The sequence below is a fragment of the Ammospiza nelsoni genome, chromosome 2 (genome assembly GCF_027579445.1).
Source record: "Ammospiza nelsoni isolate bAmmNel1 chromosome 2, bAmmNel1.pri, whole genome shotgun sequence".
NCBI classification, from domain to species: Eukaryota; Metazoa; Chordata; class Aves; order Passeriformes; family Passerellidae; genus Ammospiza; species Ammospiza nelsoni.
In genome coordinates, this window is record NC_080634.1 from 33,196,767 (window position 1) to 33,214,571 (window position 17,805).

The following is a 17,805-nucleotide window of genomic DNA, read 5'->3' on the forward strand; positions in this document are numbered from 1 at the left end:
GAGTAGAATAGAAACAAATTTTTGGTAAATGTTTTCTCAGCTTCTCATTATGTTGCGCATTTTATAAAACACTTTTCCAGTGTTATTGCCTGGGAAGCTTAGATAGAAATAGGTCCCCTGTTGCTGAGAATTTCAACTCCTCCTGTTCAGCATCAGATGTCATGTGTGGTTACTACAGCAGTGGCTCTTTGATGTTTGCAGATGGAAGATGGCAGTGCACAGCAGGACATAATAAAAAGCAATGGAAATGCTGTTTGCCCTAGTTTCATAGGGAAAGGAGCACTATGCAATCATCCTGCCTTTGCTGCTGCCTCCCTGGAAGTGTCTTTGCCTGCTGAACCTTGCAGTCCTCTTCTTTTTTCCCCAAGTGTCTTTGACCAAGCTTTTGGCAGAAAGTTGGATACCTCAGAGGCACTCTAGAGCTAAAGATTTTCTGCTCATAGTCAATGGAGAAAACCTTTACTGGTTCCAGGGGGAAATTCTGGAGAAAAGCCTGAACCCTTACATGGCATTAAAGGATCAACCACAAGACACAGATCCATAGGAAGGCAGGTTTTGGGAACACCACATGTTGGAGTGAGTTATCACTGTATTGAATATGGCTGAAGGAACAAAGCACAGAAACCCTACAAGCTCTTGTGTCCACTATGAAAATGGTATGTCCAAATCAACTCACCTCAGGCAATATTAGCAGTTTGCAGAGACAATTCCCTATTTTGTTTTGGGGTTTTTTCTCATGTGTGTAAGTCATTACAGTGGATCTGGAGGACCTTTAACTCAGTGGATTTTTATTTTTATTGTGGTAGCTGTAACAAACCCCTGCAATCCTAAAAGAAATGTGATACAAACAGAGAGCTGATGAAGTAACCTTTGGGCAAAAAGCAACTGAAAAACAACACATGGAAGGAGGATATGAGCAGTAATGTGTGCTCCCAGCCCAGAAAACCAAGCCCATCCTGGGCTGCATCAGGGGCAGCACAGCCATAGCAAGTCAAGGGAGAGGATTCTCCCTGTCTGTTCTGGTGAAAACCCACATGCAGTACAGCTCTGGGACTCCCAGCATAAGAAGGTTGTGGATGTAATGGAATGAGTCCAGAGGAGGCCATGAAGATGATCAGGGGGCTGGAGCACCTATGCTATGGAGACAGGCTCAGAGAAGTTCAGCCTGGAGAAGGGAAGACTCCAGGGAGACCTCATTGTGGCCTACTAATACCTGATGGGGGGACAAGAGAGATGGAGAGGGACTTTGGACAAAGGCATAGAGTGACAGGACAAGTGGGAATGGCTTCAAACTGACAGAGTGCAGGTTTAAATCAGATATTAGCCAGAAATTCTTATTATAAGAGTGGTGAGGCACTGGCACAGGTTGCCCAGTCCCATCCCTGGAAGTGTTCAAGGCCAGGGTGGATGGGGTTTGGAGTGACCTGGTGTAGAGGAAGGTGTCCCTGTCCATGGCAGCAGGGTTTGGGACAAACTGATCTCTAAGGTCCCTTGCAGCCCAACCCACTCTGCCCTTCTCTGCTTACCCTGGAGCTGCCCTGGCCAGCAGTAAGTGCACAGGTTATTGCTCCTGTGAAGGGACACACTTTGAGAATTTGGTTTGATGTTTACAAGGCTAGTTGATGTCTACCTCCGAGGCAGAAGTAATTTTTAGTCTGCCAGTCCCAGAACATGACATAGGGACTAACTCCAGCCTTCAGGGGCTGTGGTGAGTTTTACTCGTAAAAAGACATTTGCAGAGCATGTGTGAGACTCTAAAGGTGGATATTCCTATTGCATCTCTTTCCCTCTCTCTCTCTCCAGTGTCATGGTGCTGCTCTCCTGGCTCCATGCATCAGGTCATGGATAGAAGAAAGGGAGGTCACGTGGCAGAGGGGTGTCCATAGGGAGAATGCTTTCTAACAGCAATCTCTGAGCATCGATCCTGAGCACAGGTCACCCCCTTGTCATGGCTTCTGTTGCTCTGTGACCTCACAGCCCAATTCAGCTGCTCAGATAGGCCTTTTGTCCTCAGCATCTCTCATTTCTTAGGAATGTCCAAGAGATTCTTGTCAAATCCATCCAAGAAGCTGTAAGGTCACAAAGAGCTGTGAGACATCTGGACTGGGCTGTTGTAGCACTTGCATCTGCATCCCCAGCCTGAATCTTCCCTCATTAAGCCTGGCATAGCTCTGGCCTTGGGTTTGCATGCCCACACAAGACATCCATTATTTAGTGTGTTGATACAGCCTCCCCAAAAGACCCTCACAAGGCCTTCCAAAGTTCTCTCCTCCAGGATAATTCAGCAATGACAAGTCTCATCCAAGAAATGTGACCTCATGCTGGAAAAGGTGGAGCCATTCAAAAGTGCTTGATGCAATTTTACTGAGTAGCACAGGGCAAAACAACTCAAAGAAAACACTTTCCACCCAAAAAAAACTTGTTCAATGTGATGGTTAAAATACAACACCAGCCTTTTAAAATTTCCTTTTCTGAGAGTTTGGAAAAGCTTGGCTAAAACTTATCTCCCAGGCAGTCTCCTAAGCGATCCTTGAGTAAAATGTGCAGTGCCTCTGTCCTCTGCCATATACCTGTACTAGCCCTGGGCTATGATAAGGGAACTGCAGGAGGGAAGCCAAGGGACCAGCCACAAAAGATGAAGCTATGATTCTTTTTCTATAGCTACTTACACTATTCTCCTAGTGTAACTAGCCCCGGGCCATCTCTCACATGTCAAAGCAGAGGAGCAGAGGGCACTGTACCTCTTTGTCCATCCTTCATGCAAAGCAAATGTGCTTTTTTCAAACCCACCTTATAGCAGAAAGAAAATTTACTATGGGTCTTTTGAACCCAATTTTTTTGTCCACTCCACTAAGACATCTTTGCTTTAAGAGGCTCCAGGGACTCTGATCAGCAGAGCTTCTAATTTTCTGAGGTTTTTTAAACACCTAAAACACAGATGGGAGGAACGTTTTGGATTTAAGGGCTCCTGATCATCTCCTGGGATACAGAAAGGATGGCAAACATGGACCCACAGAGGGGGCTCTCCTACTCCCTGCAGCCTCACACACTCAGCATCAAAGGATTTTCAGGCTCACAGTTCTCTGCAGTGGAATATCAGAGCTTCTGGGTTGAGTTTCTGTCCATCCTTACCTTGCAGCACATCTGGTCCTAAGCAGTCATCTTCAACCTTTGCATGCTGCAGACCTCCTGCAGGCCCACCAGGATCCAAGCTCATTGGAACCAGCTCCTGGGATTTTCCCAGACTCTCATCCATGTGCCTGACAGGTTCCTTTGACAGCCAGGTTTAGGGATTTGTCCCCAGATAGACAGTTTTAGTGGAGTGCTTTGAGGAAACTGGTTTGCCATCTGTCTGTGTCTATCTGTGGCAGCTAATGGAGAGTAATGATCTTCCATGAACCCTCTAAATGAAAGCCATTAACTGAACTGATGAGAGAAATTGAATTATTGTCTCACCCAATACTTCCAATTTACCTGCCACTTCATCTTGTCCAAGATGTGCTGAACATGAGCATAGTCTCTGTCAGTCACCAAGTTGCAGGCAGAAAGTGAGAGATCCCTCCTTGGCTCCCCAGGAAAGTAAAAGTGTGCCAGCAAAGTCCTTGGTCAATTGCTGACTGACTTTTATAACTAACTTTCTGTCCTTTTAATCTGACCTGGTTTTTTCCCCTGGAGATCTGCACTGACAGCAAGTGTGTCTCCCCCAAACCAAGCCCAGCCCTGCCCGAGGCAGAGACCACACAGTGGGTGCAACATCAGTGCCCACAGACCCACTGGAGGAATTCATGCTGTTTTACCAGAGGCAGCCTGGTGCTTTTAGAGAGACCAAATTCAGCGACTGCACAAACATTAAGCATGGAGACATCAAGACAAGCATGAATACATGGCTTCCAGCATGCACATGAGCAGAAGATCCGAAGTTCTCCCCACATTCAGCATCCCCTGAGTCCACTGGCAGGCAGCATGGCAGACTGGAAAGTAGAGTTTGCCTGCAAATTTCCAGTTTGACGCAATATCTAACAATTTAACATCCCTAAAACTGGGATACTTGCAAACCAGTTTGATTCCCAGGGTACAGGGGTGCCTTGTGAGCACCTACTGCAAAATGCAGAGGACTTAAAGCAACTCAGCAATATGTAAGAAATCACCTATATTTTTCTTACTCATCATGCATCCAACTATGGGCAAAGGGGACATTTTTGTCCTTGGTGATGTTTGATGAAGTAGATTTAATCAGACAGGACATTGGTAGTGTTGTGTTAGCCCATCTATTATTCAGGTTTTGTTTCTGCTGGCCCCTAGATAGATTGGTGTGTCTCCCAGATGTTCTTCCCTGTTTGTGTGATGTCTTTCTGTTTTCGTGGTCAATAACCTTGTGCCTGATATGTGCAAATCCAATTATATTTTGGTCTAACAGAAAATGTCAGCTTGCATATACTTCCAAGAATGATGGATATCCTATCTCTGAAAATAGCAGAGCCACAAATGGGAATTATCCATGGCTATGAAGCTACATAGTCTACTTGCAAAGTGGAATAGAAACAAAATAAAATAAAATAAAATAAAATAAAATAAAATAAAATAAAATAAAATAAAATAAAATAAAATAAAATAAAATAAAATAAAATAAAATAAAATAAAATAAAATAAAATAAAATAAAATAAAATTTCCAAAGCACAACATGGCTTTATTCTTTTCTTCTGTAAAACTGCAGCAATAAATTGAAAATGGCAGCAAAGATGGAGATAATAGTGCATAGATGAGGTGTGCAGGGAACATAAAGGAAAAAATCTCTGGTTTGGCTCCTACTGTTTCTTGCTCTGTGATCTTGGTGAGAGTTCATTTTAACCATCTCTCTTCTGTGCTGGCATTTTCCTGCCTCTTTGTCCTCATCATTCATTCTGAATTCATGCTGACCTTCTCCTGCTCCCCCCAAAAATGTATGGATCCTCATCAGAAAAGATCACCAACCTTGAAATATCATATTTTGCACTACTGCCTGTCTCCATCAGTTGTCTGTTATCTTAGCCCAACAAAGACCCTCAGCTCGGGTTGCTTATATTCTTAAATACCACACAAATGTTTTTGCAAAACTGGGGGCTGAGGCCATCAGGAGATGCAAGGAAGACACCCCAACACTATGGACACATGATGTTTTCAATAAACTCTGCCTGCTTACTCAAAAAGCATGCAGAGCTCCCTGAATACATTATTTTAAGTAGGTTTTATTTTGAATAACTGAATTTTTAAAATTGCGTTCTCTGTTTCTATAGATTTTCTGATACTGTGGTGGCTGGAAAGGCTCTTGGTGCTCATGTTGGAAAATGCACTATGCATAAAATGGGATGTTGTTGACAAAACTTACAGATGACTGAAGCTCATCAACAGTAGCAAACAGCTGGTGTTAGTCATGATGCAAATTAGTTTTCCATGTCAGGAAGGAAAGCACAAATAATCATCCCAAAACTCAGCAATAAAGACCTACTCCTGTCATTTAGGATTCCATACAGCTCCAGGACATAAAGCCTCCCGAACTTATGGGAATGCCTTGCTGCCAACAACAGCTCAGCTATGGTCCCTTCGGATTCAGGATTCCTCTCATTGATTGCCATGATTTTTTAGGATGGAGCTAAATCAGTAAAACTGAATGACTGGGGTCTATGGAGCATGACTCTTTCATCTGGTGGCTCAGGAGAACCTGTTCAATTTTTGCTGGCCCTTCTGGTTCGGATGCCATTGGAAGGCAGTGGCGGACCCTAATTATAGGCATCTGTGAGTAATGCCTTTCTCAGCTGTTGTGCTATAACGGGCAGGGAGAGGTTCGGGCAGCAGCCAACATTTTCACAGAGTGCTGGGTCTCTGCTTGGTGCAGAGCCTGTGGGCTGCAGCTGTTCAGGCTGGGAGTCAGGCAGCTCCTGAGGAAGCACATCCCACAGGGAAGGCTGGTGCTTGTACGAAGACCAGCTGTACCTGGAATGAGAAGGTGGTCCTCATTCCCAAGGGAGGTTCATCCTACTGGGACACAACAATCACTGTCTCCAGAAGTGGCAGAAATGTTGAGAGAAGAAATTGAGCCTGAAGAGACAAGCCAGGAGACAGAGAGAAGAATATTGCAAAAAGAAAAGACCCTGGGGGTTATCCCAGGGTAGTCCTTCTTCTGTCACTATGGTCAGACTGTGAACTCCATGAGGCAGGATCGACACACAATATCATATAGAGAGAGATACTCCCTCAGTATCAGTTTGGTGATGGTCCTAAGGTACCTTGTGCCCTGTCTGCCCTCTGCATCTCTCTTTTGTGTCAGACTTTCTCTGCATTTGTCCTCACAGGTGTCACACTTCAAACATATCTGGCTCTCTAGGGACTCTGGAAGTGGCAAATAAGTCTGTGGGGTTAGAAATAGGAGCCAGCTATAAATAGTGTGATAACAACCTGCAAATAAACCAAAGGGCTAAAGTGTAATGGCAGAGGGGCTGTCACCATGTGTGGGAGATGTTGCTTTCCCTGCTACTGGCAGGCCATGAACAGTGGCTGTGGACCATCCATGGAAAGCATCCAAGCTGCCATGTGTTCAGACAGGGAAGAATTCAAGCTCAGCCCCCATTTCTCACAGCCCCTGCTATTTCTAGCTCCCTTTCATGTGTGTCTCTGTGTGTGTGTGTGTTTTTAATAGATGCAGTCTTTAAATAGTCATGACTGCAGTTGGTAGCTTTCAAATAAATTCTAGTGATGGACTGTGGTCCGACTGAGTGCTCTGGGCAAGGTCTGGAGGGGGCCTTCTCACTACAGCCTTGGTCCTAGGATCCAGCTGAATCAAAACCAAGACCCTCAGGATACAGCCCCTGAATTGTTTGGTGCTGGGCTTTGTTTTGCATTGAGTGGCTGGTTAGAAAGTTCTTCCAAATCTCTGCCCAGGCAGACAGCACATCACCTGGGTGAAGCACAGCCCATTCCTCAGGGCACCAGAGGAAATAAAGTTCATAGATACAAAACAAAGTTCAAACCAGATACAAAGTTCTGGACAGCACAGTGACTGCCTGGAGGCAATGGGCAAGGAACAGGATATAAAGCAGCACAGAATTTGCCTACTGGCTTCAAACACGTGTGATGGATTATAGTGCTTGGTGTGTTTTACAGATTGGATGAGGAATGTCCAGTCCTCCAGCAGCTTTCACCTGGTTTTAACTGCCAGATACCATAAACCAAAAGTTCCTCTGGAAAGCTGTGCCAGCAAAAACCAATCTGTTTATAAGAGATCTAATCACATTTGTACACTTGAATTTAAACTGGGCTTGTTAAACAGGCCAGATCTGAGTCTGTTCTCAGTCAGTTTCTGCAACTATAAAACAGGGACAAGGAGAACAAAGACCATCAGCTCCTTGTAAGCAAAACTACTTTTCTGCCAGACTTGATTTGTGAGTCACAGGACCTGTCCACTTCCCCCTGTGACTGTCTTCCAACATTTTGGTCAGCCACTGAAAACACATTTGAAGCAAAAAGCCAGCTCATCCTCTCTTTTAGCTTTGCAAACCTGGTCATTGAATGACACAGAAGCTGAACTAAAATATGGTTGCAGGCTTTAAAGGCTGCAAAATGTTGCAGCTGTTAAAAACATCTGCATGCCAGAAGGAGGAGGATCCAGTTTTCCTGGCCAGAGCATGATGCTGACTGGTCTCATTGCAAATGTTATTACATGAAATGCTGTCCAACGTGATGATGTGCTCAGCTCCCCGTGCATGAAGTGCACTGTGCATTGGCTGATGCATCACCCTCCAGTACAACCAGTCTTGACAATTTCTAGAAGTAGGATTTGGACTAGAACAATATCCATAAACTGTGCAGGAGTAAGCTGCTTGGCTTGGTTTGGCTGTGTCCCTGCAGGGCTGATTCAACACACTTGATTCAGAGCTGGGAGCTCACCATAAGGCAAATCTCCTTGCTGGGGTGGGGCAGGCACATATTTTTTACATGACAGCTACGCAAACACAGCACTCTGGTAATTCATAAAACAGGGATAATGCAAGAATGTATGAAATTCGTAGCTTCTGGCAGAGATACTGGATGGTATCATGCTGTGTAACCTCATACAGCAAACCACACCTTGGCCCAGCTTCCCTTTGGGGAGAGTTTTTAAGGATGGTTAGCAGCCAGGGAAGGGCACTGGGATTCAGCCTCTTTTCAGCAACAGGTCCATGACAGCAGACATGTACCTGTCCAGCTGCACATTTGTTTCCCCTCCACAGGCAGAGACCTGATTCTCCAGTACGCAAGGGTGATATGTGCCTGAGGCTGTGATCAGCTCATTCCTGTTATGAAAAGCAATGAATAGCACGTGAAGGCAAGTCCTGTCAGTCCCCCCTCTTCCTCACACAACCACCACCTAAAAAGAGTAGAAGTTTCCTTCACTTCTGGCAAAAGAAAATCTTGGGTTTAATCACTGCTTCCTGAAAATAAACATGATTCATTTTCAGCACTTTTCACTGATCACCTCAAATTTCCACAGTGCCTAAGTGCTTTACAGAGACAAATTTTAGTACAAATCCAAAGATGAGATCTGAACCTCTACCTGCTGATCTCAGGAGAACTTCATAGACCCTCAGAGCTCATTTGCTCAGGAACAGGCCCAGTGCATGTGAGACCTTTCCAGTCAGATATTTGCTTCCAACTACAATACTCCCCAACAGGGCAACAAGGTCTGACCCATGAGACTGAAGGGGTTTGCAGCTCAGGAGCAGGACTGCATGCCCTAAACACATAAAGGTGATTTATGGGCTGCCTTCTGAGTCACATCCTCAGGTGATCCTGCTCTACCCATGTGTCTTGGTGCATTCCCATGAGACCTTCTTGTCAACACAGATTGCAGTTCTGAAGCCACCACAGATGCCCCCTCCTCATCACCAAATTATCAATGCCTCAAGGAGCCTGCGGATGTGGTGCTTAGGGACATGGGATAGTGGTGGACCTGGCAGTGTCTGGTTAGTGGTCAGTCAGACTCACTGGCCTTCTATGTCTATTCCAACCTTGATGACACAGTCATTGTGATCCACCAGGTTCTGGGCAGCCCTGACCCAAAACCCACACAGTACAGTGCTGTGCCATAACATGAGAGAAAAATATCAGGATCAGGGACATGGTCCAGCTGTAGAGCCCAAGTCCTGCTCTGATCTGGTTCTTCTTGTGTCCAGATTACTCTGCATGGGCAGTGGCTTCATCCCTGTTTCCAGACACCATATAGATACACCCACAGACACTAATTAAGGTCTAAATCAAGAGAGGAGGGTAAAAGTCGTCTTTCTGGCAACCTTTAATCTCTTCATTCTCTGATTTCTTTTCAGTCAAATGGGGAATAAATCATCCTTCCATCTTCCACTGGAGGACTGCGAGGGATTAATAAGGCAGCATGTGTAGGACATGTCAAAGGTTTCAGCAGGAAATCTTCCCCCACAGATCCCATAGAGCTGCACTCCTGTTCTGCAGATACATGATGGGGAGCTGCTTTGCTCTGACAAAGTGGAGACATCAGGCCCCCAGCATCAGGTGGTGTTGGAGATCCTTGTGCTGAGCTAGCTCAGCCAGCTTTTCCTGGAGGAGAATACCAGCTCCACTCAGTTAAATAACTCCTGCTACTTTATGCTTCAGAGATTTGAAAGCCCCTTCCACCAGGTTTCCCCCACCTCAGCTCCCACATTTCTGGAGGCCCTGCAGTGTTTCATTATGTTTCCTTTATCAGGGCCTCACCTAGAAGGCAGGACCTTGCAGTGGAGTGACAGAGGGCAGCCAGTTCCAGTGGGACTCTTTGTCTCAGGCTTTGTAGGAGCTGCTATTGTGAAAGCATTTCACAGGCCCACCACCACAAATATACAGACAATTTAATGACTTATTACTTTTATCTGGGGGTGTGGAGAAGGGAAATAAAGAAGAAAGTGCCTGGCTGAATCGGTGCCAGAGGGCTCAGGTGGGAATTCATTGTAGCAGCTCCCAAGATTGCCAATTGCCTATAGCAGTGTATTGTGTAGGAGCACAGCCTCCACCACAGAGGTGATTAAGGGTCCAGAGATGGAGGTAAAAGAGTGGTTGAATGAGCTAGAGAGGGAACAACAACTCCAGGTGGGCTCAAATCCACACAAGAAGCTTTTAGGGGAATTCTGTAGGAAATCAGGGCAGGTTATGGAGGGGAAGAGATTTCCATGCTCCCTCAGTGAACGCTTGGTCTGCAAAAGTGTTAAGCAACTGACTTTAAAACATAGGTCTGTTCTAACTGTAAAAAGCTGGGCAGCACAAAACCACCGCTGATTTTACTTTGGCAACATACAAGGAGCCAAAATCTGTGAATTCAGCTCTTGACTTTGGCTATGCCCTGGCTGTAGAGGAAGTTTAACGCTCAGGATGGAGAATGCAGGATATAATTTGGAAAATCCATTTTGATGCTCAGAATTCCCTCTTCCAGCCCTGAAACCTGTGGTCCTGCAGGTCACTGAGGACCATGGTGTCCTCCCAGAGTCAGAGCAGGAGGCAGAGGAGAATTATCTCATAGCATGCAAAAAACAGCACAGCTTTCTTTCAAGGCAGCTCTTGCTCTGAAGATTTTCAAGGGATAGAAAGTGGTAGTGTATGGACTTTCCAGGAAAACAAGCTTGTCTCTCCACAGTGATTCTTGAAACAGAGGTGGTTGAGAGCTGTGAAATTATATTTACTTGCCTAAAAGCAAATATTAAATGCATTGGATGAGGCAAAGGAAAATACATTTATTTAATGCCTGCTTCCCCTCCCTTCACCAAAAAACCAAACCAGAACAAAACAAAAAACAAAAGCCAACAAACAAACAAAACAAACACTAACCAAAAACAACCAAAGAAACTACAATCAAAAAATACTACCCGAACAAGGAAAAAAGAGAGATGTTTCCTGAGACTTCATTTCATGCTTGGGAAGAGAAAAAACTTTAAAGCAATCTTCCTGGGAGGTCCCGATGAAACAGGGCTGTCAGAGACAGCAGTCAGTTGCCCTTCTGATTTGAAATCCAGCTAATTAGCTCCAAAGCACAGTGCCTCAGATCTGAGCAGGGCATGAAGCTGCTGAGTTTGCTGTTTCCAGGCCTGTCAGCCCGTGCATTAAAAAAGAAATGAGCTCCATGGGGCTGAGGGAGCAGGGGGCTTAATGAGGCACCCTGGGGAAACTTGGCAGCGCTGGAGAAGGGACTGACTGCCTTGATGGCAGAGCCCTCCTCACATGGCCTCCTGACGGGAGCCTGGGCTATGGAGTGGTGCTGATTCCTCTTCCTGAGGCCCCTGCAGGGATTCACAAAGGCTGGGACCAGGAGGCAACACCAAAAAGAGGGGAAGGTGTGCTCTGAAGGAGCACAGCTGCAGAACTAGGGCACTGTCTTGTAGGAGCAGCCTCCTCCTGGCCTGCCAGGGCTTTGAGCTGCAAGAGGATGAGATGCCATGGTCCCTAGGGAGGCAAAGTCATGCACAGGTGCTGTTCCTGTCTCTTGTGCCAGGCTTGGGTGGCATCAACTGCATTTGTAGGCCTTTCTCTGGAGGTATCTGGATGTGGCAACACCCCTGGGGCAGACCCCTGGATAGAGCCACAAATTCTGTTAAAAAGGGCCAGAAACCAGGACAAAACCTGCATTAAGAAGTGTCACCCTTAGCAGACTGTCTCCTGTATGGTTGGCAGGACCCAGCTAACTTGGAGTGAAATCTAGGGAGACAAAGCCTCATGGGGACACACCACCTCCAGGGGCAGGGCATCTACCCACAGAGAGAGAACTGAGAGGCCATTTTTTATAAAATACAAAAGAGAACCAAGCTGGAAATCAGGAACATAAATCTTATTTGAAGTTGAAATTTCTCCAGCATACAGTTTATCACATCTGGTATAAAGAATTGCTTTTCAAAAGGACTATTGCATTGGCATCACTGAACCTCAGGGGTTGTTATTCAAGCTCAGATGGTGGCTTAGCCGCTGTCAAACATGACTTCTTCAGTTAGGGCCCCAGGACTGATGCAGAGGTGTTTCACCAGTAAAAGTGGTGTCACTGCAGCAACACATCCCAATTTCCTAACAGGGTCAGGAAGCTATTGCTGTCTTTAAGCACTCAAGTTTTGAAGCTGCAGCATCCTGCAGTTTGCTGAGGGCTCCTACCCCATCCTGGAATGCAGGGGAGCCCAGGGGAGCTCTATGCTGCTGTGCAGATGTGCTGCCTGTATCCAATGCGGCCATAGTAAAGTATTCCTGAGTCTGTGCAAAGTGCAATGCATTCAATGCCACAGAGTGACAGGTGACATCCTCCTTGATTTCTTATGTATGAGATCTTTTCCATGCCTGTTTCCTATTTCAAACACTCCCTAAATTTGGGCAAGGGATCATGCTGTTGAGCACAGGAGAAATGTTCCCTTTGCAACCATGTCTCACACTTGCAAACGTTTTGCTAGTTTGTTTACCTCTTAGCCCTAAAGGAAGAGATAAAATAGGGAAAAGGGAGAGAATATTGATTGTGAAAGTCCCTAAAGCAGTGTCCAGTAAGGAATGATTTCCACTTCAATGCCCCACTGTAGAAATCTGAGCTCAAAGAAAGGGCTTAGCCAAAAGAAGCCGGAAGACAATATTATTCAGGTAATCTAACATTATGCTTCAGAGAGCACTAGGAGTTTACATGGGAGGGTGAGAAAGCTGTTTTTCACATGGCTGAGGATATTGCACAGCTCACCGGCTGCATCCTGGGAAGAGTCTCATCTTCCCACTGAGCAGTTGCTATCTGAAAAGACAGGATTAGCTGGAACAATGATCTGGCTGGACCACTGGACTGTAAGAATTGGCTTTGTCTGAGTACCCATTCTCTTCCTTTGCCTTCCCCTTGAAAACATACATCAAGACAGATCACAGCTCTCTGTCCCAGCAAACGGAGAAGTGTGCTGCTCCTTGCCCTAAAAGATAGGGCACACACAGGCAGATGTCAAAAGTGATGGACATTGCTTCAGCCGGGTGTTTGCACTGCTGTGAGAAGTCATGGCACTTAGCACAGCCTCGGAGCTGGATAAGGACAGAATCATTGAATGGTTTGGTTTGGAAGGGACCTTGAAGATCATCTAGTTCCAGCCCCACTGTCATGGGCAGGGCTGATCCCTATGTCTAAAAGCAGTGAAGGGCACTCCTATGCTAGTATTGCAGGATGAACTCACACTGCCATGATGGGCTTTTTATTAACAAAAAACCCTACACTTCAGATTCCACAGTGCTTCTGGTGCAGTCAAATTCCCTCAGTCAGAAATGCTCTTTCATTCCTCTGCTTTGCCTTCTGCTGCAGAGCAAACTAAATTTTTCCCAGGAAAATTTAAATATATTCCTTGGATCCCTTGATTTCAATCATGTACAAGTTTGCATTTTCCTTTAACCTGTGGTTCTTTCTCTGCCATAAATTCAACCTTAAAAACTATTTTCAGGGCGTTCTGCCCACCCCCGTTTTCTGTTGTTTAGGATGTCTCGTTCAGTTTCCATCTTGCTCCCTCTAGAAGCAATGATCTGTGTACACAGCACTGGTACGGGTTAAATATTGCTTGAAAGATTTCAAGGCTGAGCTTAAGGAAAACCTGTCAGGAGGGAACCTACCTTTTATAAAGCCAACTGCTTTAGCTTGAATAAAACAGAGGAATTCCTAGGCACATCAAACATTTGACCTGATGGGGGATGCAAACCCAGCCACCAGCACCACACTGCAGTGACAAACACGGACCTACTCCAGGGCAGGCAAAGAAGAACAATCTGAAACAACACATGAAATTGTGAAGGACTTTAAAGAGCCAGGTTGGCCAGAGTTCACAAGTCCTTTCAGTGTGATTTGGATGTCACTGCCTCCCCAGTACTCTCTATTCCCTTATTTCCCAATGGCAACCTGGTATAAATGAAGCCACTCACACAGCATGGAAGAAGTCCTGATCCCAGTCTCTCATCTGGGGAGGTTGTTTTATAAAGTGTATGCTATGCTGAAACTACTCTGGGGGTATATAAGGAAGAAAAGGGAGGGTGGAATTGTCTACAGCTCCTGGTACAAATTCAGATTGTATGCCCAATGTGCTCAAGAATGTCTGGATTGTTTTCACATTGTCCAGAAAAAGAAGGAACATGTGGAAAGAGGAGAAGGAAGGAAGAAGGGCTGGTGGACTTAGGGCATCCTCCATACACCTTGATAAGCAGAAACTCACCCCTGATAAGGAGGTCTGTATGGGAACCCAAGAATGGGAAGAATTATGACCTAAAGTACTTTTATGGGCCCATATTTTATGTTTATTCTAAACTAGGAAATAGGCTAAAATACTGAGTCTTTGAGGCAAGGCTGTTGCATGTTCCTGATCCAGAAATGATACATCTGATTTGTTCTCGTAGTAAAGACTTGTGGAGCTTCAGTGATTTCCTTGGCTCTCTTATTCTTTACCTGTAATGTCTTGGGCTGCAGTCATGTAGCTTAAACAGCTGAAAACTTCTCCTTCTATCCCACTGGTTTTGGATAACATATGAATATCCAAGCGAGCTCCTAACCCTGGCACCCCCACAACCCCTAGTCCCCAAGCAACCCTATCCAAGCAGGTGACCTCCCACAACAGCCAAGTCTTGGGAGCATCTCTGCCTGCTCTTTCTCTCTGCAGCTGTTTTGCTACATGCTTTTGCATGATGGGCACACCTTGGACACCAGACTCCATCCAATAGTGGACTAGCAGCAATTAAGCAGTGCTCATTGACCTAGTCCTAACTGGACCTCCCCTGAAATGAACGGGAGCCACGCTGGATCTTGCCTCTTCCCATTTGTGGGGCTAATTATTACCAGCTAAACAGCATTAGGCTTTCCCTTTTTCTCTTTGCCATGCTTGTTAGCATTGTTTCTTCCAGCAGCTTTTCATCTCAATGGAGGCAATTGTGCCTGGCTGACATTTTAATTCTTTCCAGCTGCATCTGAACAAAATGACACAAATTAAGTGGAAGGGCTTGGAGAAGAGGGGGAAGGAAGCTCCCAGCCCCCACAGTCTGCACTACAGCAAGGGTTTTGTGCTGAGTGCAGCAGATGCTCAGAAGGTGCCATGGGTGGAGGCTTTGATTCCACACTGGCAGTGTGGGCCAGTCCCCGGGATGCTCTGTTGCACCAGAACCTCTCTGGAGCTGTTCCCCTGAAAGTTGTGGTTGGGAAAATTAGAGGTGAAGGATTCGCCAGGTCTCCCAGCAGAGCACTGGCACACATTTGCCCTTGCTTACAGAGAGATACCTTGATTTAGGGTCCCCTACACTCAAGTGAGTGAGACTGAGTGAGTTCCCGACCACTCTGTGAAGGGTCTGCAGATGAACACTGCTGATTAAAGACAGATTTAAAACAGACTATCAAGTTGCAGATTTCTTTAGCAAGACATGGAAATTCCAGCTATGAACAAAGACCTCTCTGGGTAAGATTCTGCATTAATACAGAATAGAAAGTCTGCTTATAGCCTATAATTAAGGAGAAGCATTAAAACAAGTGTATTTTAAAAATTGCTCTTGCAGGTCCTAGATTTTTTTAGAGATATCCACATAGCTTGTTTCAGAATCTAAGCCCTTTAGCCTAAGTAAGAACAAAAAGAGATGTCAAAAGAAGAATTAATTGCAAAAACTCTCTAGCAGTTAGTACGAACCACAGGGAACAGGATCAGACTAGCACAGTAAACCACAGAGCAACACAATCAGGCTGATGCTGGATTAAGCCAGTGCTGAAAAGAGAAGAAACTGGAGATGTTTGCTTGCCACATTTCTGTTTTTGCAGCCTCATATTAGTGAGCAGGAACAGAAAAGGGTTTGGGCTTTTAGTGATTCCAGTGTGAGCATCAGGCTCACAGTCACAACTCAGCTCCCAGTTTCCAGGCAACAGGAGTCTTGCCTCCTTGCTTGCTGCTTGGACATATCCCCATCACTTTGGTTCTTCTTTACATCCAGGAAGGATGCATTTTTGACTCTTAGCTACTTTCTTTGTGCTACACATGGACAGATTTTCCAGGATCTTGCACTGCCTGATATTCCTATTCCTTGGTTTCTGTTCACTTCAAGCATTTTAAATCCCAGCTTCTGCCTGAGGGCAAGCAGTTTGTGCTATGGTCTGAAGGCGCAGCTATAATTGTTTTCAGAACTGGCATGAGGCTTCCTGGCTCAGACACTCTAGCTACATACACTGGATGGTCCAAGGTCCAGACCACTCTGGCACACAACAAGAAGCAGGAGCTGGTGCAGGATGTGTAAGGAATTGGAGTTCAGGGGGAGTCCCAAGCACCAGAGGGAAATCAGATCCAGGAGATGAAGAAAGTAGGTGGAAGAGAAGTGACAGACACAAACAGTCCCCAGTGAGCTGATTGTTGTTACCTGAAATCCCTGTGATTTCTCTGCCCGGGCAGAGAAAAGAGTAGCACCACTAGGTATGCAGGGTGTACCCCAACATTTGATACGAGACCTAAGTGCCTACCTGGGGAACTGAATAGCTCAAGGTCATGTTACAGCCTGGGTCGTCTCAGGGACCTTCCTGAAAGGTGATTTTGATCTTAGCAATGTCAAATCCATTTCTGGAGGCTCCAATTGCACTCCATTAACCACAGAATTATAGAATCACAATAATTTACCTTGGAAAATACCTCCAAGATCATCAAGCGTAACCTACACTGCCAAGCCCACCTCCAAACCATGTCCCTAAGCACCACATCTATACAACTTTTAAGTACTTCCAGAAAGAGTCAAGCACCTCTGAGATCCCAACCCACACGCTTCAGGAATTTGAGCTGCTTTTGGTTGCAGAACAAATAGCCCAAGCAGGACCATGCCAGGGAAGGAGAAGTGAAGGTGTTTTCCAGAAAGCCTCACTGCTCAATATTTCAGCTGCCTCACAGACTAATGTGAACAGCAGATTCCCACTTACAAAAAAACCTCCATGTTCCTCCCCAAAAGCCCTGGAGTGCAAGACCCATTTTCCTAGGTGATAAGAGCTCCTTTCAGGTAGTGGAGTTGGTGCTTCTAATGCCAAGAACAAAATGTAGTCCTGGCAGGTTTTCAAAGCACCAATCCTAACACCTCAGGAAATGTCATTGGGATGTGCTCAGCTGAGAAACCAGAAGCAAAAGCAGAGAAAAGCCTGGCTTCAGCTTTTGCCATGATTTGCTTTTTCTTTAAAGATATATTTGAACAGATCTCAGTTGTGGGTGCTGCCAAGCTTTCAATCCATGCAGATATAAAATATTTGTAATCAAAATTGAGCTCCAGGGCACTTGTTTATTTATTGCAATATGTATGTCCCCATGACTCCAATTTTAAGAGGACGAGGCACAGAAACAAACAGAGGGTGACAGAGATAATAAGCATTTCCTAATTTATAAAGGGCTGTTTGTTTGTGCTTTTTTTTTTACTTGCAGAAAGGATCTCTGTCCAGTGAGTCAAATTCCTTGAGGGATTTAAAGGAACATGATACTACCCCAGTTTTTTTCACTTAGAGGCCTTACATTTCATGCTGTGTTTTCTTGATACATTTTCTTTTGTGGCAACTTCAGCTTAAACAATTGCCTCACAGTCCTTGTCCCTTACCCTTCCCCAAGTGTTTGTTCCTACAATATCATGGTGTAATGCCACAAAGCTATTGCTAAGTAGGGTAAGATAAAAAGAATTAGGGAAGAAAATTATGATCCCCAATAAATCTGGTTTGGCTCTGTTGCTTTGTTGGATCCGTTCCCCAAACCAGCGCTGAGCAGAGCAGCTGTGCTGGCAGGGAAGAAGGGATGGCATGCAGAAGCCTGACTACAGGATTGAGA